A 26,413-nucleotide genomic window follows, 5' to 3' on the forward strand; every position below is an offset into this window, starting at 1 on the left:
GTTTTTGAACTGCTGTATTTCCCAAAGAGGCAGAAGGCATAAGCAGATCTCAGTGGCCTGAGCTCTTCTGCCCTGGCATCCCTTCCATGGGGGCTGCCTAAAGCTGCAACACATTCCCCACTGAACTTGCAAGTGCTCAGGTTTCCACATGGAAAACTGACTGCTGCCAAACTTGCAAAATAAAAATCCTAGTGACTCTGGAGATTTTGTGCCCAAAAGAGGGCTACTAAAAATATTTGATGCTAAGAAGCTAAATTATCTAGGATGTTTTTGACTTGAGATTATTAAGTGGTTAAGAACATGGCTACTTTTTGGAGTAACCTTGACAACTGATCATATTATCAAGTATCTACAATGGTTTATCCAAGGGTGACTCAGTCTTGGGGATGGAGGTGGGGGGTCCAATCCCACAGGAACATGATAAACCTCACTAAAGTCTTTCTTTGTCAAATGGAGACATGTAGGGACAGCATAAAGCAATGGAAATGGCAAATAATGCGTTACTGTGTGTAAGGAGTAACACCAGTGCATTGCAGAGAGCTGGTGGGTTAGATGCACATTAGCTCCCCATGGGGGAGCAACCTGGCTGTCCCCCAACTTGCAGGCAGAGGTGCATGGCAGCTCATGCAGAGTCAAAGAAGGGCTTGCAAGAGGAAGCCACAAAATCTTCACAAGGCCCTAACTGCTGTGTTTGGTTTTTTTTTTTCTGTTTTCATTTTTAGTGTTACTTTGGTAACAAATAACCTATACTGTTCCTGTTTTGTACAATATGGTTCCCTTAAACCCCTGTGTTATACATGCAAGGGTGCGCACACACCCAACCCCTATACCTGTTTTGTTAAGGTCCCACCACCTGAAATGCATTAGATTAATCACTGGGCACATTTTTTTCTTTTTTTCTTTTTTTTTTTCATTAGTAAACTAATTCTGTTAACTAGTTACCTTTCCTTAAAGAAATTTTAGCACAAAATGAGAAGAGCAGCTACCAAGGCCTTGGTTCCTGTAGTAGCTCAGCAATAGTGAACAGCTGGGGTGACTTCAAGTGGGGGTTGTCTTCAGATGTGCAAAGTCAAACAAATGTTGGTAGTTGTTCTCAGCAGCAGTGCCGCAGCATGTAGGTGACTTAAGCAGTGATCTTCCCAGCTCGTTGTTGTCTACAGGTTTCAAAGACACTGTTTCAAAACTTAATTTCTGCTAAAATTAATCCCTGGATCCTTAAAGTCCTTTGAGGACTAGCTTGTCAGTCAGGGAGTACTTTCTGGAGGGATCTGAGGATACCCTGTATTGCACGGAGATGGAATTTTAGTGGGAACTTATATTTTCAAGGAAAAATCAACAACCTTCTGCTTGCCAAATAATTTTGTATTTGCTCAGAGCTTAGGGTGCCATTTAATACACATATTACCACTTGAATATAAAACACTCTTCTGCCTTTCTGTGCCAAACAAGGTTTTATGTAATTTGGATAGATATTTTCAAATTTGCCATCAAACTAATTATACTCAGTTTAGGGGGTTGGGGGTGTCCAGTCATACTCCACATAAAAACAGAGAGTGAAGGCAACCAAATGCAACATGGTACAGATTTATTCTGAAAGTTAACCAATTTCAGAATACAAATTAAGACTAGATATGCCGGTTTAATCTTATTTTCATCAGTAAAGAGCAGGAGGACAGTAAGGGATAATGCAGCCCCTGTATGAGGGCTCAGCCATGACATTGGTAGGAAATGGTTGCTCTGTGCCTGACTTTGGCCCAAACAGGTTTGGGGTCCTGCATAATTTTACTTTTAATGGTGCCTACAGGTTTATTGAAGGTGGTGTCTGTTTCTTGAGTAGAGTGTTTACCTTGCCAAAGGGTCTGTAAGGGCCTATGTATTCAGTAGGGTGGAAAGTAGGATTTATGGTAAATGTAATTCTGCCTTTCTGCCTCTTGTGAAACTCTCCCACAGAGATCAGGTTTATTATTATTATTTTTTTCCCCTCCCTCCTTTTCACTGTCCCCTCCAAGCAAACAGAGTAGCGTTGAGTGTCTGTGTTCAGTTTAGATTACCAAGAAATGGCTATTGTTCAGTATGTTAAAAATAAATTAAATCATATTTTGCTCAAGGTCTAACAACTGTGTCTGATTATCATGTGGTATTTACTAAATCTGAGACAGTCATAACAAGGACTGTCATAATAAACATTTTAAAATGCACAAATGCATAAACCTGCTGCTAATGGACAATATTCAACATGTGGCAGATGCCTATTTCTATTTTTTCTGAAATTCAAAATGGTGCCTACAGTTGCTTACTTAAGAGAAGTGTGTGCCATATAAATGGCTTAATCTTAAAAACTGATAATCCATAGACTTGGCTTCAGTGGGAATTATACGATCTTTTTGTGGAATGCCTGGGGAGATGTCTGTTTATCCATTTGTAAATTGATGTCCAAAGACAAAGCTGCTGCTGCTGCTCCAATCTTTTTGAAAAGATATTCATGCATGCGCTCAGCCTGGATGGTCACCCAGCTCTCTGTATGAAAATGATACCCTTGGACTTCCCCGGTTTCTTGCTTCCAAACAGTGTATATTTGCACGTGTAGCTGTATCTACATATATATGAAAACAGTTGTGCAGGTATTGATGTGTGCATGTATGTGAAAATGCATCCTGGAACTGGAAGCAGCCATCATGCGAAGGAGAAATTAGGCCATGCAGGTATAATTATATTGCCTTTAGTTTTCTCCCCATGCCTAGTCTGCTGTGAGCTTACCTATGTGGGCCCAGGTAGGCATCTCCATCTCTCCCTGCAAATCTGGGCATGATTAGATTGGCATCTCCACAACCCCTGACTCCCAAGCACAGAGCTTTGCCGACCCAACACAAACACCAAGCTCACAATTTATGATAGTATTCAGATGGCTGGTGCGAGTAATTGATTTCCAGGGAAGCTAGTCTCTTCCATGTCTTTGAGGATCTGGCCCAGAAGCTATTTGCTGGCAAATGCCTGAAAGCTACTTGCAGTCAGATGGCGGGGAGCCATGACAAGGATCAGGAAGCTGGGCATCACTGGCTGGGTGACCATATTTCCCAGGGATGCAGCTGCCTTGCATAGTGGTGTGTACTTGTTTGCGTGAATCGGTGTCTGACCTCTGGGTGAGGAAGAAGGACCAACGTGGGGGAATGTTTGCAGAAAAGCATGCAACTTTAATTATGGGATTAGAATTAATTATAGGTAGGATTTAGCAAATACCTGCCTTTGAATACATTCTCCTGTTCTCTGCCATACGGCATGTGCTTGAATCCTCTGCCTAATGCTCTCCTCTGGGCAGTTTGCCTACAGTCTTGGTGGCAGGCAGCTTTGATGGAGACACTTAAGCAACTGCCTCTAGCTCCCCGTTCAGCGATGGGCTGCACAAAGCATGTAAACCCAGACCCGATCATGTGAAACATACAAAGTGATCAAAGCATAGAGCTGCCTCCCTCCTTATCAGCACGTAATCGCCCTCCTGGCATGCAGCCCAGGACCGGCAGCCAGTGCATCCAAGCACAATCTGTTCAACGTGGGAACTGAACGGAGGGAGGATTCCTTCTCTGAAGGAGTACTGGGCACTGCAGAAGTTGCTCCCCATGGGGCACAGGCACTGATACTGTCCAAGGAATTCTCAGATGTAAGAGGATTGCTGTGTGCAACCCACTGGCACAGAGGCTGGTTTTCATGGCAGTGCTTTAATAGTCAACCGACCATCTCCTGGGGTGTTGTTAGTTTGGGGATTGTTTTGGCTAAAATGCTTCACATCTACTGCCAGTCCTCTACCCCAAAATAAATGCAAAGACAAACAACCGGAGATTCGCTTCACACTGAAGAGCTTGATCCAGTAGGCTGAACCTCGAGGTGATGATAATGAACAATGGTGATTACTGGTTGCAAAACAGTGTGGGCAGGGAACTACAGGCTTTCTTTGGAAGCCTCCCATCTCAGCTGTCACTCATCACGCTTAGCCTTACTCTGCCCTTAGATAGGTTGTGCTGGCTGCATGCAGTAGAAGCCTCCCAAATTTTCATGGTACAATTGTTTGCGTGTTATGATGGTACAATGGTTTGCAAAGTGTATCAAAGCATTTTACTGTTTTAATCCAAAGCAGTGCCTCTAGGAGTGCTGCTATGAATTATACTCGCTGGCCAATGCATAAAAAGTTTCCATTTCACTGCCTCTTCAGCCAGCTACAGCTTTGTGAACAAGCCACACACTAGCAATTGGCTCTAAATGACAAGTGACTAATCTGCACAGTTTAGTGTTAAGCTTGTTAATCAGTGAAATGCTCTACTTTATCAGATGTATGGAAGTAGACAAAAGTGAGGGGAAAAAGAGACTGTCTCTTACTGTGGCAATTAATAAATCAAATGTATTCTGAATCTTCACACAGATGCTCTTAAGTGTCAGAGTCTTATTCTGAAGGATATCTACCAGTTTGATCGCTCAAAGAATTCTTCCTTATTTGATTAATTGAAGTATTGGACTAAAAGCAGATTAAAAAATATATTCTTTGTTGAGGTGCGTTGAGTCCTAAAGAGACACAAAAGATCAATCTGGGCTATATACATTTTATTCTAATGCAGGCTGGTTTAGTGTTTTCTTTCATGTTCCTGGGAAGAGTGCTTAGAGGGGAAGCATTGTGTCAATTAGTAGATCTCGATACCTTTAGGAAAGCTTAGATGTGTATGTACGAATCCCATTCATTAACAACTGCATGACACCAAAAGGTGCTAGAGCACGTTCTTCTTAAACACTTCCCAAGAAGTGGCTATAGGAAGGAAAATCCTGATTATAAAAGTGCTCTCGGTAGTGACAATGACTGATTGTTACAGATGTTGCAGGGAAAAGTGTCTTTTTATTAGATTAAAATTACATAAAGTAGTACAGGTGTCTGCAGATGTCATATTTTTGTAGGCTTGACTTTTCAGACTAGCTAAACTATGCTTCATGCCACACCTGAGGAAATGAGGGAAAAATGGTCAGAAACTGCTCTTGTGCTTCTTTTGACCCTGAGGCTTTAGCACATGCCTTTTCAGTCACTGGTGCTGCTTGAGCTCTGACTTGCCTTGCATGGCCCATGGGGCCCCTGCAGGCACCCTGCCATGCCATGGCCACTGTCACTATACTGTAGGTTTGGGGGTAAAAAGGCTGCAGTGAGTCCTGGATGAATAGAGACCAGTTTCAGCTTTGGCAAAGGCAGCTATCTGTCACTGTGACCACTGAGGTCTGGCTGATGCTCTGCAGTGGGACATTTTAGGAGGTGAGGGCTCCTTGCACCTCTTGGGTGCTTGAGGCAGGCAGAAGGGCTGGCTCTTTGGAAAGGGGTAAGTTTTAGCCTCTTTATTATCAGTGATGAAGCAGGGACTTCTCTGAGGTTTAGAACATTTCCCCTCCTCTTTTTAGCACTGCACACATACTGATTAAATGTATGTGCTTTACAGTGACCTAGATGAGAGCCGTTAACGCCTAACAGAGCATCAAGACCATGACATCTCGTTAAGAAAGAGTCTAATTCTGGGTGCATTTGGTTTTTGGCTGATGTCTTTTGGTTACAGAGAAACTTTATGTGCCCTTTCGTGGTGATTATACTCCAGCCTTTGCAACACGGATAGTGTTTACTTTAACAGTCCTGGGAGTTCTTAAACTATAAAGCAAGCCATCTGCGTGGGACTCTGAAGTACTTGGCCTGATCTTAATTTGAAACAATTTATTGTTCCCTTTGACTCCTGGTGCAATCCTGTGGCCTTACGTGTTGCCTTCTTGCTGTAACATTGGCTCAATTGCCTCTTCCTGAAACTGGCACGACACAGCATTTCTGTTCCTTTTCTCACTTTGATGGCATACAAAGTTGTTTTCTTGGCTCTCACCAGTGTGCTGCCTCATGATTGGTTTTTTTGTGTGTCTTTTTGTTGTGTGTCTTTTTTTTTTTTTTTAATAAAAGCAAAAGGTTTTGGAGGCTCAATTTCAGAGAGGAATTGTTACCACTTTTAACAATATTTCCGTTCACTGTGCTATGATGAGCCTGTCGAGATAAAGAGCAGCTTCTCTCTCCCTTATTTTTATTTGCTGTGTTCTAACTTTGCAGCTCCTCAGAACCTCCAAGTCCCAGTCCAAGGGAGATATGAAAACAATAAAAAATGTCTGTAAAATATTTTTCTTGAAAAAAACTCCTCTCAGACAATTTTTGTTTGAAGGTTATTTGCCATTAGAAGATTCCTGCCCTTTGCAAACTTCTCCTACCTTTGTTCAAACAATGGAATAAATTGTCTTGCCTTAGAAATGTAACAAACTAGACTACTCCCCCCAGAAAGAAAACAGAAGGATGTTTTAAAATTATTTAGCAACAGTTATTTTCCTATTTTATTACAAAATATTGCAGATATAGTAATATTTTTGGGGATGTGCTGTTAGTCCTGTCCTGATACTGTTTTGTTCACAGAAATCAAGCAGGTATTATCTCATGATCATATATTCTAAAAGGGCAAATTTTATTGTTTTTGCTACTTTTCCTGATAAATATGATAATAACCACAGTTAAACACTAATTTAGTTGAAATGGTTTAAAATTTAATTTTTATAAAAGACCCTTTGTTCTCTGGGTCATATGTATGGGTGGACATGAAGCTGGACATTGCTAGATGGTTCACAGTGGATCTGTGTATATAATCTGGCACTTGGTTGCAATCACCACCAAAAATTCTGTTACACAGCTCTGCACTGCCACCATGGCTGAACGGCACTTGTACATCCCTGTGTCATGCCTGCCAGACAGATCTGCCCAAAAAGATCTTCTGTCTTTTCCTCTTATGCAGCAGGCAAGAAATGCTTCTTATTCAAGTCTACTTCAAACACAGAGCCACTTGCCTAGTCAATGGGCAGAGAGACAAAGATTGCAATCCCTGTTACTTGTAAAAAGTGCAACATGTACAGGCCTATGCTCTCTCCCTACTCTACAAGTGCAGGAATGAGGGTACCATGACACCACCAAAAAAGCTTTCAGCCAGAGTTGTGAAATACTCCCTGTAGGTTTGATTCGCAGTAAATGGCTGCCACGTCTCAAAAGCACAGTAAAGAAAAAGAATATGTCTTTTACACACACACATAAATACACACACACAAAAAAGGCACCCCACACACAACTCACACACACTTCTTCTGGATCCATGATAACACATAGTAATTTAAACTCCAAAAATGCCATGAGGCAGAATTAATTTCCCATATGGAATCCAGGATGCTATGTCTTGAACGACTTGAAATTATTGTATCTGTCACCTTGGAATAACCCAAGGAAGGCCAAAGGAAAGCAAAGCCAAGTACTGAGGAGCAAATACTAACTCACTTAAGCCCCTACACTCTACTCCAAGAGAAACAATGCGAAATGTTCAGTGCAGCCATCTGGACCTATGATTACTGGTAACTGTGAGACTAGCAAATATACGGCTGCTCAGTGCTGAACTCTCCTAACTGTTATAAAATGTCTGCAGCAGGAGCTGGCACTTGCATTTCAGTAGTACTGCAGCCAGGATGAAGGGCCTACTACTACCTGGCTGCTAAAATGGATTAAAAAGGGACACCAGCCTCCTTTCCGCTGCCTGCAGCACTATGAGGCAGAGGTGAGGCTGGAAGCACACAAGAAAAGAGGATTGAAGGGGGAAATTAAAGCACTTTGGTCCATACATGAAATCTAAATTGCTGATCAGGGACTGATTAGCTGTTGCCTCAGATGACAGGCCACTAAGGTCCTCCTCAGGGGCTTCTTGGTCCCAGTGCACAAACCTTCCTTGGTGCAGGGTGTGGACCTAATGCTCCCTTTGCCTGTTAATGCCTCCTGAACTTTCAGATAAAGCCTCTCATGGCTTTCCTTCTGCCTCTGCCTTTTTGGGTCTGCTGTGACCAGTGCCAGCTCCCACCCACCTCCTGGGAACTGATGCCTGTAGCCTGCTGGCTGGGGCATGCCTAGAAGGTTGGAAATGAACTCTTCAAGGCCCTTTGCTGAAGGAAGAAATTAGACCCCTCTTCTACATCCAAAGTAAGACTGTGCTTGGGCTGCTTAAGAGTTTGAAAGAAAAATTTGGCACTTGCCTTCAAAGAAGGATTGTGGGCTATGAGCTGAGACTGGAAGGACTTGTGCCTGGGTACTTCATTCACCAGAAGGCACTTAAACCCAAGAGAGCTAGGATTTAGGATGAACTGCAATTTTCAGCTTTTCCTATTTGGCTGGCTTAGGCAGCTCCCCAAACAGTGGCTTTTGTGAATCCCTCTCCAAGGCTCTTCACTCCCCTTACACACATGCATGGAGTCCAGACATCTTATTCAGGCATGTGGACTCCATTATGGGGCCAGATGCACACAACCCCTTATGGATTAGGATCTGAAGGGTTCTATATCCTGCATTGTCAATCAGCTAAGGCTTCTGTTTTCCCTGCCCAGTTCTTCTTTTTCGCTTCAAAAATCTGGATTTTTTTTTTTAAATTTTTTTTTTAAAGCAGATTGGAATTTTTTAAAATGCTTCCTGTATCTATGCAAAAGAGTAGTTAAGGCATGTGCTAGCTCTTCCCAGGATGATGCAGTTAAGACAGCAACGACTAACTTCAGGAGATCTGGTGTTAGAAAAATCAATGCACTTAAGTGAAATCTTACTCTTCCCCACAAACTTTGTCCAATAGCTTCTTACTGCTGAACATCAGAACAAAAGGTTCATGGCTACCTACAGGCCACAGCTTAACCAAAGAAAAAATAAATCCACTGGGCAGATATTTCTCTAGCAAAGAAAACAGAGTCTTTTTCCTCCAAACAGCAGAATGGCTAACAGCAACACATGAAATTAGTTTCTTTTGTTTGTTTGTTTTGTTTGACAGTGAGATGGGACACATACATTAATTCTACGTTAATTTTGTGTTAGGTCAAGAAAGCTGATCAGATTTTCAGAGATTAATAGAAATCATGTATTCTCAATAGAAGTACTTCTAATGTGCTTTATGGAAGGCCTGTTTAAGAATGCTAAGTAAAGAGATAATCTGGACTACATAATTATAGCCCATAGGCTCAGAGTTGGAATGCAAGGGGTTTTTTAGGTCTGAGCTGTGTTACCTGAAAATTGTTGCAAATTTCTCAATAAATTAAATAACCAGGCTGATGAGATCCTGTAGGAATGAGCCCTTGTACTCACAAGTTGTGCTAGTAAAATCATCCAGGACTAGTGTTTCCAAAAGATGTGTTGCAGCTTTGTAAGCTCCAAAAGCTTTTGAGGACTACTTTGGCAAGTGCCAGTACGGGATGCAGGGTGCAGTTTAGGCTATGTTTAGAGTAGGAACACGTTACTGCTAAAGGAAAACTAAATGGCAAAGTGCTTCTAGCTGGGAAGTGGCCATACCAGCACCTCTGACCAATGTGCTGGGATAGTAAGCCCTGCCCACACACACACACATGGAAGTGTATGCACACAAATGAAGCAATCAGTAAGAATGAAGATAAATAAATGAAAACCTCCCAAGTCAGGTATTGCTGTATCTACATAAGTAGCTTGTGGTGGCACAACTTTTTACTGCTGCTGGCTGATGGGACCCCAGAGCACAGGAGATGCATGGCAGGCCAAGGCAGAACTGCCTGGAGGAAAAATGGGTTATGAACAGAAGGGAATGTGTGAAGGAATTAACTGAGATACCAGACATTTAGCAACTCTCTGCTTGGAATTGAGGGCTAATCCAATTCCTTCCATCTCCACTGATTTAAGCTTTAATAACAAATCAGTGACTGTACTGGACAAAAATCTAAGAGTTTATATAATCTGTGGGATTGTATCACATCCATGTTTGCTCTTTTGTTAGAGACTAGTTCCATTACAGGTCTTTGAAAATAACATTTCAGAGAGGGGTAGTAATGTAAACATATGGACAGTTTTAATCTTTTAAGACACAGAGGGCAAAATGTACAAACTATTGCCACATGACAATGCCACTGCTTTTAAATGCAGATTTGGATGGATTAGTTTCAAATCCTATCTATAGAAAAAAATTACCACCCTCCTTTTTTTTCTTCTTTTCAACCTAAAAGGCAGCACAATTAATCAAAATCACTAAGAAATGAGGAAAAAAACCCCCAACAACCCAACTCAGTATCTTTCATTTTTGGCAGTTTTGTTTCTTTTCCTTATTTAGGCTCTAGACTGGATTACCTCTTGATGTGTGTACAAATCTTATAAGTGACCTGTAAGAACTGCTGTTAAATTCTACCCATGACTTTTCCTTAATTCTTTCTTGTTTTATCTCTCTGTATGACTGGCTGATACCTGACTATACCTTGTTTTATCCTTTTTTTGTACTTATATTTATTCTTCAAATGATGCAGAATCTCTTAACAGTGGGCAGTTGAAAATGTTGTACCTTTTTTTTCTACTGTAATAATGGGATGAGATTACTGTAATAATGATTATGTGCCACGATGTCTTTGGTTTGGAATTAATTCCTCATCTTGATTAAATGTTATACCTGCAATGAACTTGTCTTCAAAGGACTAAGCCATGACAAATCATCCAGAGGAAGGGGAGAGATTTGTGGCTTTCTCCACTTGCAGTAATTGGTGTATTGTGGCCATACAACACAGTTGTGGTATTCATAATGCCAGTGATAGCTGTTACGGAAGAGAAGACAAACTTACTTATTTTTCATTTGGATGTGTAAAATTTATAACACAATATTGCTGAAGAATTTTCCTGGCTCGTTTTCCCTTGGCTGCCTCAGGCTAAAAGTGACTGCTGAAGTTTAATATTTTATGAATCTGTCTATGAAGGTCTATTAATTCTTCTTTGGAGGATCTGTGGCACAGATAAAATGCAGAGATCTAAACAGAAATTATGGAAAACTATATGCAGTACTGACTGTAATTTTGAGAAAACTGTGTTGCTGTGCATCAGTTCCTGTGCATCAATTACACTGGTAAATATCTATTTTTAAAGTAAAAATGCAAATATTTCCTAGAGTTAATTAATTCAGGCCTCCACAATTGTAAAGAAAAACCCTACATGACCTGGTACAGATTTTTCTCAAGTGACTTAATTAATTACTTCCATGTGACAATTAGCAACATTAGAAGCTTGTGGAATTCAACAGTCAGGGAACTGGTCACCTGTGCAGACAGACAATTTGATATATAGAGATAACCCCATTAATTTTTAATAAGAACTCTAGCCTGTGTAAATTTTGCTAGTTGTTAAATGTTTTTAAATGGATTTCAACCTATATATACACAGACAGTTGACCATGCAGTAGACTATAACATGTTTTTCTTAATCAAGCAAAACTACAATAAGAATTTTGCTCAATTAAGAGCTGAAGAATTTGTCTAAGTTTTATTCCATTCTTGGCAGCAGGAGAAACTGGTCTTTCCAACAGTAAGTGCCAGTGCAAAATATGTTGGCTAGGAACAAATGTCAGTTTAGATCTATGAAATTCCTGTTTTCAGTCAGTAAAATTAGAATTACTCTGTTTTATATTAGTTTAAAAATACCCAACCCCTCTCCTACTATTGTGTAGTTAAGTAAATAGGTATCAGCTATTCGTTTCGATTCAGTCCTATGTTATAGTAGCATTTTTACTGTAGTGGAGCTAATTCCTATTTAGAAACCGAATAACCAGTATCACTGAGTCCTAACTTTTCCAATTTACTGATCTTGTTATTCTTCTGCAGTGAAAATTATCACAGTGGTTAAATATATCTGGTTTAAAGTGGACAGCAGTGAATGTTATTGAGTCCATTTTGCTGCAGCTTATCTTGCTAAATATGACACTTAATGGGAAGTCACAGATGAACAGCTTTATTTGCCTAGCCCCTCTGAGCTAAAAGGAAAATTTCCAAAGATGGAAGAGTTGGAAGATAAGTGGGAGAGTTGCTTTCCTTTGATTTTTTTTTAAAGGAAATGTTTTTCTTATCATTCTCTTCATCTATTCAAAACGATCCCAAATTCTTCCCAGAAAATGGGCAGGAGATGTCATGAGAACAGACGTTATTTCATATATTTGATATCTTTTTTTTAAAACTGGCAAGGAACATCCAATTTAATTAAATGAAAGCAGACTTTGAATGTCTCTGTTGATGTACAGTCCTACAGGCATTGGGAGAATGAGGGAAGAACCTGTAAAGTAAACCTATCTATTAAATTAAAAACACATACTTAAGTTCAGGCTTGACTATTGTTTTACAAGGAACTCCCAAGAAAACATGTATGTGGATCCCATTTCCTGCAGAAGTTTGCTTTAAACACACATGAAATTAACCTATCATACTTCAAAGATTTCTTAGGGTAGCTAGAAGTAGGGCTGTAAATGTTCTGCTCACATCCTTCACCATGGTTTAGCTGATGCTGTTAGCCAACCCGCTTCATACCTGTGGAAAGACTACTGCTCTTTGGCCTGCTAAGGAGCTCTCTAGGCCAAGTGTCAGTGCTGCAATCAGGTCTATAAATCTTCTAGATTATTTCTGTGCTGGGGTTTCTCTTGCCATTGTGATGAAGAAATCATTCTGTTGCAGAACTCCTCCAGTACATATGAAGCTAATTGAATTTTATTCTCTACCAATGGTGTTATTTTGTAAATGGAAAAAAAAAATAAAGTATAAATGTTAGCAGATACATGTGTTTTTGATATTTGAACCCATTTAATTATATAATTAGTTTTGCCAAATAACATGACATGAGCAAGTTAGATGTCAGCCCTTTTTTAATAATTTAACCAGTGATCACTTATATTGTGTGCTGGCTACAGACACTATTATGTTTGATCTTTGTCCAACCACAGAAAATTGGTGAAAAAAAATATAAAATAAAAGAAGCATGGGAGGACCCAGGGCTTCCAAATGTGTTAAACTCATTACAAAGACACTTTTAACTTACTCATCATTCAGTCTTGTTTACCCTTGGTGATGATGGCTCACTGACTAAAAGTAATAATCCTAAATTTGTTTTGTAAAGAAACCCATCTTTTGTAAAGAAATCCATCTTTTTTCCTCGTAATTATAGATGACTCTCAAGGAACAAAAAATCAACAACCCGACAAAATCTGAAGGTTACCACATATTAAAATGCACATCTATGGCCTTACTCAGCTGTGTGCTGCCAAAGCATGTGCATTAGAAATGAGCTGAGGTGGCAGTAGCCAGATCCAGAAAAGCCAACATTTTTTGCTGCAGATATAACACAGGCTCCCACAGCTGCTATCTCTGAATGTGGGGCTGATGCTCTGAATCCAAATGGTGAAACAGGCAACTGCTGAATGTTTACTGTTCTCATAAGATATTATTTCTTTCCTGCAGTGCTGGAGGGGAGCGGGTTAGAAAATTATAAAATCCTGTTCCAGCCTCCTATGAGGACACGCTGCCCCTAGAGAACTAAGGAAATATCTGGCTTATACTTTTCCCCAATGAATTCCTAAGGGTAGACTTAGACATGCTAGTATTTCTGAAAAAGACCAAAGACAGATTATAAACTGTCTGTTATTGCTAAGTTAAATAATCTATTGGCCCATGACTCTGAGAGAAACTCCTATGTTGGACCTGCATCCTACCTGCTTACTCTCATCACAGACTATGGTAGGAGGCTGCAGAATTCTGGTTGCAAGTCCCGATCCAGTACATCCAGACACCATTACTAAAGCAACAGGCTCAAATTTTAAAAGAACTTGAGATTTTTAAGTATGTGTGTAAGGTTGCTCAAAACTACCTCTATGACCTTGGGCGAGTTACGTACATCCTCATTTTTTTTGTTCCTATGGAAACTGTAGGCCTGTTCCACCAGCCTTTACTCCCTCTCCACACATGTATGTATTGCTTGTTATCACTGCCCAGCTCCTACTTTTTGGCATGCTCTAACCTCTGCTCACAAGGTTTTTTTCCATCTTGAGTGTTACCGTTGTACAGGACAAGGAAAGGAGAAATGAAGAGAAGGCAGTGTAGTTTCTTGTAGTGTCTTTAGGTCCTTCAGCTCACACATTTTAGTTAGGACACATCTGGAGTGCCAGACTCCAGACAGGGTCTACAGTGCAGGAATAACTCGAGAAGCCAGCCTGCGGTGAGCATCATGATGGTGCAGCCTGACTGGTTAGTGGTACCTATGCTGCCTGGTTTAAAGGTAAATTTTTCATAACCCCTGCAAAACTTTGCAGATGTTTCTGGAACTGCTGTATTGGTAGTGCCACGCTTCGCCAATCTCCTTCAGTTCCTCAGTTGCAAAATGGGTCTGAAACTCCCTACTTTGTGATACTGTAAGAAGTACATTGAACATTTTAATGAGGGCTGTATTAAGTCATCAGTCTGGTCTTTCTCATGCTCAGGAATGTGTAATACACCAATTTACAGAGAGGAAACTTTTGGTGCAGTAAGCTTTTTAATATATTACATGTTTTTTCAGTTTGCTGACCCTGTGGCTTACTTTTTACAGGTCTCTGGTAACCTCTAGCTTTAAATAAGAGACAGTAGAGAGACCACAAGCTGGTCTTGAGCAGACACTTTTATTCAGGTTCTTTTCAGAGCTATGAGACCTGAAAGAATAGTTTCCTAAAAATATATTTGTCAAGATGATGAGCACGTGAGATAAACAATATACTGCAGGCCAAAAAATAAACTGAAACAGGACATCCCGCCCACATTGTTTGCTTAAGCAAAATCAGATGGATTTGTCTCTGGGGACCCAGGTCTGGAGCCACTGTTTTGTTTTTTTTCATGCTAGGTACCATACTTTTCCTGCTCTTTTTTTCCCCTTGGCCTTGCTTTTGTGTATATCATAGTGTCTAAAGCAATTATTCACATCAGTTATTCTACTTCATCCATGCAAATTAGAACCGTATTTGCAGTTAATATGAAATCATAGGTGCTATCCCCAGCTTTTTTTGAATTCTCACTGTATTACTGAAATTCTACATGCTATTGCTTCTTCTGCATTCATTGTTTGGTATGAATAAATGCAGTTCATGAACCCTATTTTAAACCCCTCACAAGCATCCTCCCTATGCCTTTAATTACAACAGCTTTCAAGAACATTTGCCTTTGCCATCTGTGATACCATTAAGAGATGGAATAGTACTTTACATTTAAAATTACACATTTCTTTGTCTTGACATTATATTTTTTCCTGGTTAAAACCCTATTTTGAATATTTTGGAGCCACCTAAAGTCCTGAAAGCATCTTGCTTCTGTAATGTACCTGTTTCACTCCAGTTTTAAAACCACCAGACCAACCTTTTACAGTCTTTTCCAGAAATGCTTCAGTCTTAGAAAAATGTGTGCTTCGTTTCAAACCAAACTAAGGCAAACTAAAAACTATAAGAAGAAAGGAAGCTTTACAACAACCCTATACATTGTGAGAGAAGAATAAAATTTTAAGCCCTGATGCTCATCTCTGAGTAGTGTAATTCAGAAGAATTGTCCTTTGTATCAGTAGCATTGTCCCTGAGTCAAATTGGGGGTAACATGGCTGAGCAGAAACAACCAACGCTTATTGTTTGTAGCTAGTCCATCTCCTGAGAACAGTGGAGGAACCTTCCTTATTGTCCAGCTTTCCAATATGGCATTCAGTGAGACTGTAAAAGTCTTGGGGAGAATGAGGCAAAGAGATAAAAGAAGCACTGACCAAAAATCACACTAGCCTGCAGTGGATTAGTCCATTAAAAAGAGAAAAGAGTATACTAAGGTCTGGAGTAATAGTTTGTTTAACTTCAGTTGCAATCACAGAAGCCCTTGCTATGCTCTGAGCAACCCAGTTTGCTGAAGGAAGAAATCAAACAAGGCATGATTTGCATGGGGAAATGCATGGGGAGGCCATGTCTTTTGAGTGCACTGGCCTCCTGCCACAGGCTGTTTCCAGTGCTCTAGCTGGGTGGGGAAGGGATGTTGCAGTCCTAATGTCTTCATCCCCTCTCTCCCAGGGTGGCAGACCCAGCCAGCTGAGGGCCTGCTGTCCCAGGGGCTGTCCCAGCCCCTGTGGATTAGCCCTTTAGTGTCAGAGAGCTGCAGGAAGGACTGTCAGTGGCTCCCGCCTTAAGGGTCAGCTACTCAGGCTGTGCCCTGCTTTTGGAGCTCACCTCCTATGACTTGACTAGGTAGTGCTAATGAATGAAAAAAGAGCTGAAATGGGTGACCAAGGTGAGCCTCTGGAAGCAGAAAGGCTGGCACTTGCATGGTTGTATAAAAGAAACACTGTTATTCCTAAGGAAAAGGTACTATTTCTATAGGTATAATCTAAAACATTTTTCTCTTTGGCACCAAAGCCACCCACTGGTATTCATCTAGGCTTTATGCAAACACTAATCAGGCACCTCAGGGATAGTCAGCTCTTACAAGCAATGTCACCTTTGTATGCTTTGTTTGGGGTTTTATTAGATTCCCCACTGCAGTCTTCAGGAGACAAAATGGGCTTGACATTTAAAACCCACTTTGTATAATTTTTCTAATTCCAGATGCAGTCACTGTAACTAATTTGAGGTGATAATCAGAAGAGAATTAGAAGCTTATGTGTCCTTGTTTGTAAGCAGGTTAAAAAATGGGTTGTTAGCAAATGTATTTGCTAACATATTCCCACTACTGAAGCTGCCCCGTAGGTGGCGTGAGCCACCCACTCAGGCACAGGGACAGGCCTAACAAAAAAGGCAAAAAACCAAATGCATGTTCACATAATTGTCCTTTATATAGGTACAACTGCTTGTCCTGGCTGGGACAGAGCTGCGTGACACTGCCTTTGAGTCTGAGCTATTCAAGTAGTGATAAATTATAAAAATTTCTTTTTGGTAAAACGTTACCTTAAGACACAGATAATTCTGTTCACCTGTGTCTTTACATGAGGAGGGTCATGTCTTCTCCCAGTTACTTCAATTGTCCACAGACAGCTCATCACAAACAGCATATTCCTGGTATTGGCCAGGACAAATATGATATAAGTTGAGCATTAACAAGTATCTTTCCTTTCAGTTCATTCTTGCTTCCTGTCTTTTAGTCTGTGTTTAGCTTTTCAAACACTATATCTTGTTTGTCAAAAGGCATTGGACTTTGTTTTCTAGCTACCCTAGAAGTGCATCATGATGGAATGTGTTTTACTCTGAGCATATAAAAACCTGCAGATTTGTCTGCTGATGGGTAGAAAATGGTGCACACCAGCCCTTTGATTTTAATCCTTCTACATTATGGAAGAAAGGAATTTAATTTTGAGTGTGCCTGCAGTTCCTGTGCACTTACACCTCCCATTCAGGGATCATATTTATTCCTGGCTAGGTTTAATTTCATATGAAATGGTGTTTGTATTCCACACCTGACCATGGCAGAGGGAGGTAACATGTACATTCAGGCATCTATGCTGCTCCATTCAGCATTAATAAACCTCAGAGCAAAATCATCCATATCTAGGTAAAAAGTGAGGGGAAAGAGGAAATTAAAAGGAAAGGGGACTATTGTCTGGAGAGACCTCCTATATTCACCTCTTCACACCAACTGAATACTTGTGCAGGTAACTACTATACTTCTAAGCCAGGTAAAATGGACATCAGGTTTCAGTTACAGTAAAGAAAATGTAATTAAGAGACCCAACAAAAAAATATGTTTTGTCTTTCAAGATACAAAAGTATCTGTCTCAAGAAATGTATGAAGGAATATGTAGCACAGCAGCTGGAACAGGTGTTCTGCCTGATCTTGAAGGACAAAGCGTACAAAGAATCCAATCATCTAAAATTGGAAATAGATCCCTCATGACATTGTCAGTTATGCCAGTGGAAGTTAGAGGGAAAACCCCGCCAGGAACCTCTCAGCACCTATAGGCGCAACATGGGCTTGAGTGTTTGGCACCTGTAGTATGCACAACTCCCAATCCATGACAATTCTGAGATATACCAGGGGTTGTAAAGCTAGGAAAACAAATAAAAAGCTCATTTGGAAGATTAAAAGAATAATTCTGAAAAAACCCCAAACAAACCTAGGCAATGCCTGGCTCACCTACTGTCCTGTTTTTACTGTTAAATCCCATTCACACTCCTAAGATATCTCTGATTATTCCAAGCTCAGGAGAGACACACTCAAAGACAAGATTAGTAAGTACAATTTTTTTCTTGTTTGTTGCTTCAGCTGTACAGGCCTGAATATTGGAAGAAGTGATTTCACTAAAAGCAGTGGGTACATAGGTAATAAAACTCTTCTTTGGATTCCTGAGGTTATATACCTCCAGGAAAACAGTCTCTGCTTGGTTTAAGTGTAGTTGAGTCCAGGAAATAAAAATGTAATTGTCTGTGTTTCATAGGCCAGAGTTAAACATTTCTTAAAGGAGATGTTATAATAATATCCAGAGGAGGGAATGAACTCACTGCAGGCAAAAATTATTATAAGAATAAAAATAAGGAATCAGACTTCTCCAAGTCTCTTTTGATTCAACTACAAACTGTAGGAGATTTCCCATAAAAGCATTTGATATTTTAATGTGATTTGGTTGGGAAAATAAGAACATAACCTGTTGAGATTCAACATTTTTGGACTCTCTGCCATCCTGCTGAATTTGATACTGCATTTTCATCATGAAAACTGCAGGCCACTTGGCTTAACTGAAGCTGGGTAAGCCTTTTAGATTATGAAATGTCACATGAAAAAACTACCAGGCAAGCTGGGGCTGAGTAAGTGTTAAAGCTTTTTTAGGGTGGCGTGTCCTCAAATAATTGCAGAATGCCAAACACAGAGCTTCCCGTGTTCCTTCAGGCTGAGCAAGGATGCCAAGTATACAGAATTGGAAGCTGTCTATCAGGGCTTTTTCATTTGCTTGATACTGTGCAGACAGCAGAAACAAAATACCAAAAATGCTTGAAATCCTTATGACCTTTCACTGCAAACTGTGAACTTTGTCTGCTAAACTCCAGTTTCTATTTACACTGTCAGCACAAGCTCTGTGCTGTTGCCTTTTCTTTGTCTTTCCAGTTTGTCATATATCGAGGGACAGTTTCACAAACACTGCATGGGAGGGGGGACCTGAGCACATTCCAGACCTTTTGCAGGTTCAAAATACTAAGTCTCCATGTTGTGGATTGCATAAAAACAGCTGTAATGCAAGCAAAGTAGCATGAAATATGCTATTTGCACACAAAGCAAGGATTCTACAGGAATCTTACAGCTTTGCCATCAGCTGGCATGGCTCACATTCCCACATTGTGTGCTGATGCCACGCTGTTGCACAGCTGACCCCATTTACACCAGCTCCCATTTACACCAGGAATTCAGTAAACTACTATGTTCTCAACTAAAATATCCTTTAATTTCAGCACCATGCTCCAGCATTCATCCACCCCTTACAAATCACGAGCTACTGTGGTGCATTGAGCAAGTACAGGGGAAATTCCAGATGTATAAAGTAGAAATTGTGAGGGTGAGTAGAAAAGTGAGGGTGACTGGCATGGGTTGCCCGGGGAGGCTGTGGAGTCTCCATCCTTGGAGATAATTCAAAAACCATATGGACACGGTCCTGAGCAACTAGTCTGGGTGTCCCTGCTTGACAGGAGCGTTGGACAAGATGAGCTTCAGAGGTGCCTTCAGCCTCAGCCTTTCTGTGATTCTGTGAAATTGTTCCTCTGCAAGTCTACGGACTGTAATATTTAATAGTATTTGCATAGCTTTTGCGGTTGAAAAAGGATATCTTAACCTGTTACTTAAGTAAACCCAATTACATGGAACTCCTTTGAAAATAAATAGAAGGTTGAATTATATAACAAATATTTTAGCTGAACTGTCATCATTAGCTGGGTAGTTCTTTTGACTGTGTTTCAAATTTAATTTCATTCTGTGGTAACATTCCCTGAACTTTACATGACAAAGGTATTAATAGATCTCTGTGTCTGAACTCTCTAGGGGTCTCATAAACTGTCTTAAAAGGTGACATTTCCAGGGACTCCTGCATAGAAAATGCACTGGTGTTTCCTAAAGAAACTTGGTGAGTTCAAAAGGAATCATTACACTGATAAATTTAGTCAGAGGCTTTTGAAAGAAGACTGGTAACATAGTGCTACTTTTCCCTGAACGTGGAAGCTATAGAAAATGTGAGCAAAACATCTGCAAAGTGATGACTGCAGCTATATGCTGTATATGTTGCTGTTAATGAGCTATCTGGTAACAAACCATACACTTCAACACAGAAGAGGAGGATTTATGCTTAATGCAAAACATGCACAAAGACTTACTGTTTGGTAAAACTGTTTCCCAAATCAGACAGGTACATTGCTCTAGTCTTCCATGAACTTCCTGCTATCAGTATAAAAATCCGCTGCCCACTGGCCTGAAGTCCCTTTTCAGCCTGAGCAATGTTGAATTAGCTGCTTCTCCTCCCTTTGCAAAGGGACAATCATTGGCTCTCGTCAGTCAAAGCACTAACCAATGACCTTGCTGCCAAAGACCAGAAGAAAGTGTGTACATGTGTGCACATGTGAGGTTGCCTGGGGAGCAGGGAGTAGAGAAGGAGAGAATTTAACGAGCAACAGGTCCTTCACGTCTCAGCTTTGCACAGCTTGGGATCATAAACTTGTCATCAAGGTTCCTAACAGCAAGCGGGAGGTATCCATCGAATATTCCCAATTCTAATGATTTATGGAGGCAAGTTAATCTCGTTCATTTTCTGTGTTCTTCTGTACTAGAGCTTTATGTGTCAGTTATCACTACTAAAGCCCTAAAGATGCCCCTCTTCTTCTTCAAAACACAGACAAAAGCAACCATTTGGTTTATTCACAATAATTCTTGGATTAGTTAAAGAAACCACATTCACCAACAGGAAAAAAGAAGTAAATTTCTAAGCTATTGAATAACACTGCTATGTTTGGAAAAGATTTTTCTTTTGTAATTCTTCTTTAATTTCCTCCTGTCCAGAGCTGCTGAGATGAATCTGAAGCTAGGTTCTCATGAGCAACTAAAGGAGTCCAGCAACTGACTCTTGTTTAAAACCAACAGTCCTGGAAATGTAAGGTAACATTTCCACAGATACATGAGTAATTTGAGGTTTGAGTTCCACAAAAAATCACCCAGTACTTCCAGCTCCCCAAGTCAGATGGAGAAAAGGCAAACTGGTAAATTAATCCTTAATATCAGGTAAGCAGGTATAGAATGAAGGAACATGAAGCATGAGAAAATGAGGAGGAAACTGAGGACAGAAAAGACAAGTATGTTCAAGAACTTTATACACTGAGAAGCTTGAAAGACAGTTGAAAAGGAAAAAGGACAGACAGAAAGAATATTGAACTATATAAAACAAAACATTACTTTCAGTCATTTACATTTTCTTTTGATTTGAGATATGACCTCAGTAAACCCACATGAAATTTTATAACTTTATCACCTGACTCAGTGCCTCTGAATTCAGCACAATACATTTTTTTCATTCTGCTTCCTGATCAGATTAGAAAGTGTCTGAAGTTAAACTGTACATTCTGGTAACCTTTCTGAATAGTTTTGCTTTCTTCATTTCAGCTGTTATATTTCTATTTCAAAATATTATTAAAATTCCACATTTGGGTGGGTAGTGACTACCATGTTACTGTGTAGAAAACCAAAGCAACTTTAAGCAAGCTAGACATTGAGTACATTTTTAAAATACCTTATTGCTTAAATAAAATAAATTTAAATCCCTTAGTGTAGCAATTACTTTCAGATGTTTGATTGTTTATTTTGAAAGAACTGTTGTATCAACCATTTAGAACTAACAAGTACTATTTTCATATCTTCATAAGATTTTTGTAATATCTGCTCCCAGCCTTATGTTGGGAAGTACATATTCATCTTCATTGTCTCCTATATTTATCTTAATTTTGCTGTTTTATTTTATTAGAGGAAAAACTTAAGCTGTTTGTGGCAAGATTTAGTTACAGGAAACCCAAAAGCTAAGCTCCAGTTTCAGCTGAGACAATTAGACTGTTGATTTTGGTAGCAGCTCAGGACTTCTATTGGACCCAAATGCCTTTCAAGTCTTTCTGCCAGTTGATGCTCAAGTCTGAAAATTTTCTGTATTCTTGCTACAGATAAAGGGCTTTGTTTCCTTTTAATTCAAGGGATATTTCTATCCAGATCTGAATGTTTTGCTGAAATTCTTCTCTATCCACTGGAATAGATTAAAAAAATAACATTTTCCAGAACTCTCAAACCTTTTTTAAGGCTTTTTTTACCCTTTGATACCTGTAAATTGTTGAGGACAGTGTTTGTTTTTCTCAAAGCAATTTTGCCATGCATGAAAAGCAGCGGGTGTTAATTTGTGAAGCTTAGCTTAACTCTTCCTTTTTTCTGCCAAGTAAGTATCAATAATAGCTCATATTACTGTTTCGCCTGCTGTAGGTGAAGGACTCTAAAATACTGAACTTGTGATACTTTTTTTTTCCAGGTGATCTGTATTATCAGATAACACCAGAAGATCTTTTTTGAAAGGTTTGCAGAAATTGTTAATAAAAAGCTCAGTGTTCTTATGCAGTCTTTTCACCAAAATCTGCTGCCATTCTTGGATGGATGTTTCATTGTTAGGTGGCTTGGGCTCTAAAACCTTCTTGTGGATGCTCTGGGAAAATGTGAATACTAGCTGGGAATTGGATTATTCTCTGGTATTCTCTGAAGCCTTGGACTATACAATTTTTTCTTTATTTATGTATGCATTTATTTAGTTAGTTAGGTGGTTTTTTTTTCTTATTTGTTTCTTTTTAATTTTTTCTACTTAGACTTTTATGGCACTTGTCTTAGGGTGGGTCAAGGCAGCCGAGGCCGGGTGACGTGGTTACCAGGGACAGCTCCAGCGGTGGCCACGGCCAGGGATCCTAATGCCCTGGCGCTGGGCCAGCCCACCCAGGTGCCTGGAGAAGTCCAGTGGGCTTCGTAGGGTGGGGTCTCTGCCAGGGCTGACGCTCTAGAGCTGCCTGTTTGTAGAGTCATGTTTATGTGACTACTGGTTTCATTTCAGACGTGAAGGATTTCTCCACAAGAGAGAAACACAATTGAATCTGGCGCTCATCCTCCTTAAAAGATGTTCAGAAAGTCTGAGGAATTTAGGTGATTCATTCTCAACATGTGGATTCTTTTAATTAGCTATCTAGAAACCAACACAGAGCGCAGAACACTACTGCAATGCAGCTTGTTAAGCAATAATGCATTTTTTCTTCCAAAAGTCACACTTGATAACAAACAATAGTCGTAGGCATAAGATGACTGTGGATACTATGAGCTAATGTCTAGTTGTCAGAAACTTTTCCACTAAGGCTCAGAATGATGTTTAACATATTCTTCCCATTATTGAGCTGAACTAACATTGCATTAAACACGGATTTCCCAATGACTGTTGCTGCTGTTTATTTTTACATGTGCATACATATGGAAGCAGACATGTGTACAGATGTATTTTGGATATCAAAATCACATCAATAGCATAGTTCACTCTGTTCCCAGGATACAATGGTCTTTGACGTTTCTTTTTTAATGAAACCTGTCCTTACTCTTTCCTGACCATAAAAATAGATTTAAACCAACATTCTTTAAATAAACATGAAATGCCAGAATTACATGTTCTCTCCTATTAAGCAATGAAGAGTGACTGAAAGGGTAGATTTCCTTAATTATCTAGGAAAAAAATGCTTCTGAGGAGGATCACTAAACTTTATGTACCATATATTTTTCTATTTGAAATTCAGAAGTTTTGGTGTACAGTAAACACTTAAATATATCAAATCCTGTGTAAGTGATAGCGTTAAGACAACTTGAGTTGTCTTAAGCCTTTGTGCTTAAGCCTTTGTGCTTTGTTTTTCACATTATTTATAATTCCTTCAGGATTTCAAGGCTGGATGTACTTACATTTAGATTTCAGGAAAGGGCAGAAGAAGGACAGGTTGTTTGCTTTTCACTTGAGGAGACCTAGATTTCCCGATTGCATTAGGCCCGTTGTTATTTTGTTGGTTTTAAGCTGGTCCCTAGGGGAAAAGAAAGCTTATAAGAAATGTATGAGCACACTATCCTTTTTTTTTTTTTTTTTTTTCAGAAATATTAAGGAATATTGGCCAAGACTTTCAAGCACAGTGGCTTAACAAAGTCTTTTAACTCCATATTCAGGCTTATTCAAGGTCTACTGTTCAGAAGTATGAAATCCTGGCAAATCATTCACTATGAGTAGCCTTTTCAGTTACTCAGTGCTTGTGAAAACTGATGTAGCAGTTTGAATATGGACTAAAAATCTTAATGTTTGGTATTTTTGTTGGCAATCCTGTAATAATTATGTTGTAAATCAAAACATGGGTTTGGATTTCAAGAAAAGTGCCTTGAGCCTTGTTCCCACCCTTCTGCATTGACACTGCATAGCTTTTTCACATTACTAGGTATAAATTTATCAGTTTGAAGGGCAGCTGAAACTTTTTTACTTAGTTTCATCTTTCTCCATGTGTGTTGCCCCCATGAAAATGTACATACAAACCCTTTCATGCAGTGTACAACTTAAAGTCATTAGTTGCCAAGAGGCTTGGATTGACACAGTGTGCTTGGAACTGCCATACAAAGTCCCAAGTACGACTGCATTCTTAATGTGAGGATGGTAACAAGGGGAGCCGCAGGCAATGCTCATGTCCTATTTAGATCTAAAATATGCTTATTTATAGGCTAATCACTCTCATGCAGCTGCTACCAAGTCCTACGTGCTTTGCCTGACCCGAAACCCACTGTGAAGAGTCTCTGTGATTTGGTGGGCTTAGTTGCTATCAACATATTTAGGGTTCAGTGTGATAAAAGTCCTAGATGGTGAATTCTGGAGACCTGTGCTTCAGCTGGAGGGGGAGCACATACTTGAGCACTTTGCTGGCTCAGAGCTAGGGAGAGCCCAGCACCTATTTGCATGGCTTCTGCCCTCAGCTGCTGACAACACACTCCCTTTGCTGCTCAGTGTTCACCTCACGTGAACTCACAAGCTACTAGAAAAACACCTCTTTGATAAGCAGGGTAATGCTCTTCACATGCTGATTGGCTTTGTGGTTGAAAATTGATATATTTGGCCAAAGATCTTCAATGCCTGTACTGTTACTCCCCAAAGCCACTGTTCTCCAAGCAGAGAAACTCCAGAGACCCAAACACAGCTGAAGGTATCTCTCCATTCTACATTAAGCTTTTTATCAGCCAGGGCAAAATGAAAACGCAATAGTAGTGGCTCCTGACCTCTGCACAGTTGAGCTTCAGCAGTGCCATGTGCTTCAGTAACCAGTAGGTCCCACAGAGCTATGCCCTGGGTGGCCTGGCTGCCACCAAACTATGCTAGCCTTAGAGGGAGGAAGCATTTGGAGAGGGACAAGAGCCAAAAAGAAGTACTGATTTCACAAGGGAAACCTGTGGGTAACTTGACTGTTTTACTTCATTCCAGCTTTATTCCAGCCCATTTGAAACATGCCTACTACCCACTGTTTCATCTGAATACCACACCTGGGCTATTTTGAAGTCTCTATATTTCAAATCTGACAAAAGAATTACTTAAATTCATAACATAAAAGAAGCTTGAATCCTGTAGGCAGAGGAGCATTTTTTGCCAGAAAAGGGATCTTAAAACATCAGTTCTGGTACCTCCGGAGTATAGTGTTGCCAGCCAGTCCTTGAGCTTCTGGTCACTGGCTGGAATCTGTTTCTCTATTTCAAGTGGCTCCAGCTGCCCACCCAGCCCCAGCAGGGGCTCTGAGAGCTGCTGCATGATGGCAGCCAGGTGTGTGCCTTCCTCACAAAGCCTAGAGTTCTCACAGCAAGTAATTGTCTGCTTTCCAGGCCCTTTGGTTTAGGTTATCAATTAGATTAGGGATTAGATTAGTGATGACAAAACTTTCTGGCCGCTGGTGTCAAATTTCTATATAAAAAAATAAATCTTGGTAATGATTGCCAGCTCAGTTCTCTGGCAATTGATCTGAGGTGATTTTCCCTTTGCTCTCTCTGTCTCTTGCAAGCGGAGCCCTGTTCAGTTTGTGGTGCAGTTTATCAGGTGTGCTGCCACCTAGGGAACGGCTAGGACATAATGCCCAGGTACTGTGGATTATTTGCAATTGGTTTAATCCAATTAATCTGAGCTGTACAAAGAAATGTGCCTTTGGTGCCTTTCTTAAGAGGACTCTAAAGCCTGAAGAGTAAAAATTGCCAGTATATTATGCACGACCTCATTGCCATTCCCTTCCTAATTTTATGAAAAGTAGCTTTTAAAATTGTTTATCCTGTCAAACAGGCCTTCTCCTTCAAACAATGAGTCAGTAATTCAGAACACATCTACATGCATTCATGACTTTTAGAGGTGGCATTGGGCTCCACAGTTCTGCTCTGGATACAAACTTCTCTGCAGCTTGCAGGTGTCTAGGTTTTGGCCTTTGGCTCAGATCCTTGTCGACGGATGAAGGCAAGTCACAAAGTCTGAAGT

At 40.1% G+C, this 26,413-nt stretch overlaps 1 protein-coding gene across 4 annotated transcripts in view; it reads right to left on the minus strand.

The window, feature by feature from the left end:
- Nucleotides 1-26,413, minus strand: part of COL8A1 (collagen type VIII alpha 1 chain) — an 88,738-nt gene that overhangs the window by 9,022 nt on the left and 53,303 nt on the right. For 2 of the 4 annotated variants that reach the window (XM_051608210.1, XM_051608226.1), the window contains one exon: nt 23,839-23,954. The exons of 1 other annotated variant lie outside the window; for it this stretch is intronic. The gene's annotated coding sequence lies outside the window, so the exon portion shown is untranslated. Of the gene's footprint in view, nt 1-20,207; nt 20,291-23,838; nt 23,955-26,413 lie in introns of those variants that run through there. One more of the 4 variants, XM_051608234.1, reaches the window with a different exon arrangement.

Source organism: Apus apus, chromosome 1 (genome assembly GCF_020740795.1).
Source record: "Apus apus isolate bApuApu2 chromosome 1, bApuApu2.pri.cur, whole genome shotgun sequence".
In the NCBI taxonomy this organism is placed as follows: domain Eukaryota; kingdom Metazoa; phylum Chordata; class Aves; order Apodiformes; family Apodidae; genus Apus; species Apus apus.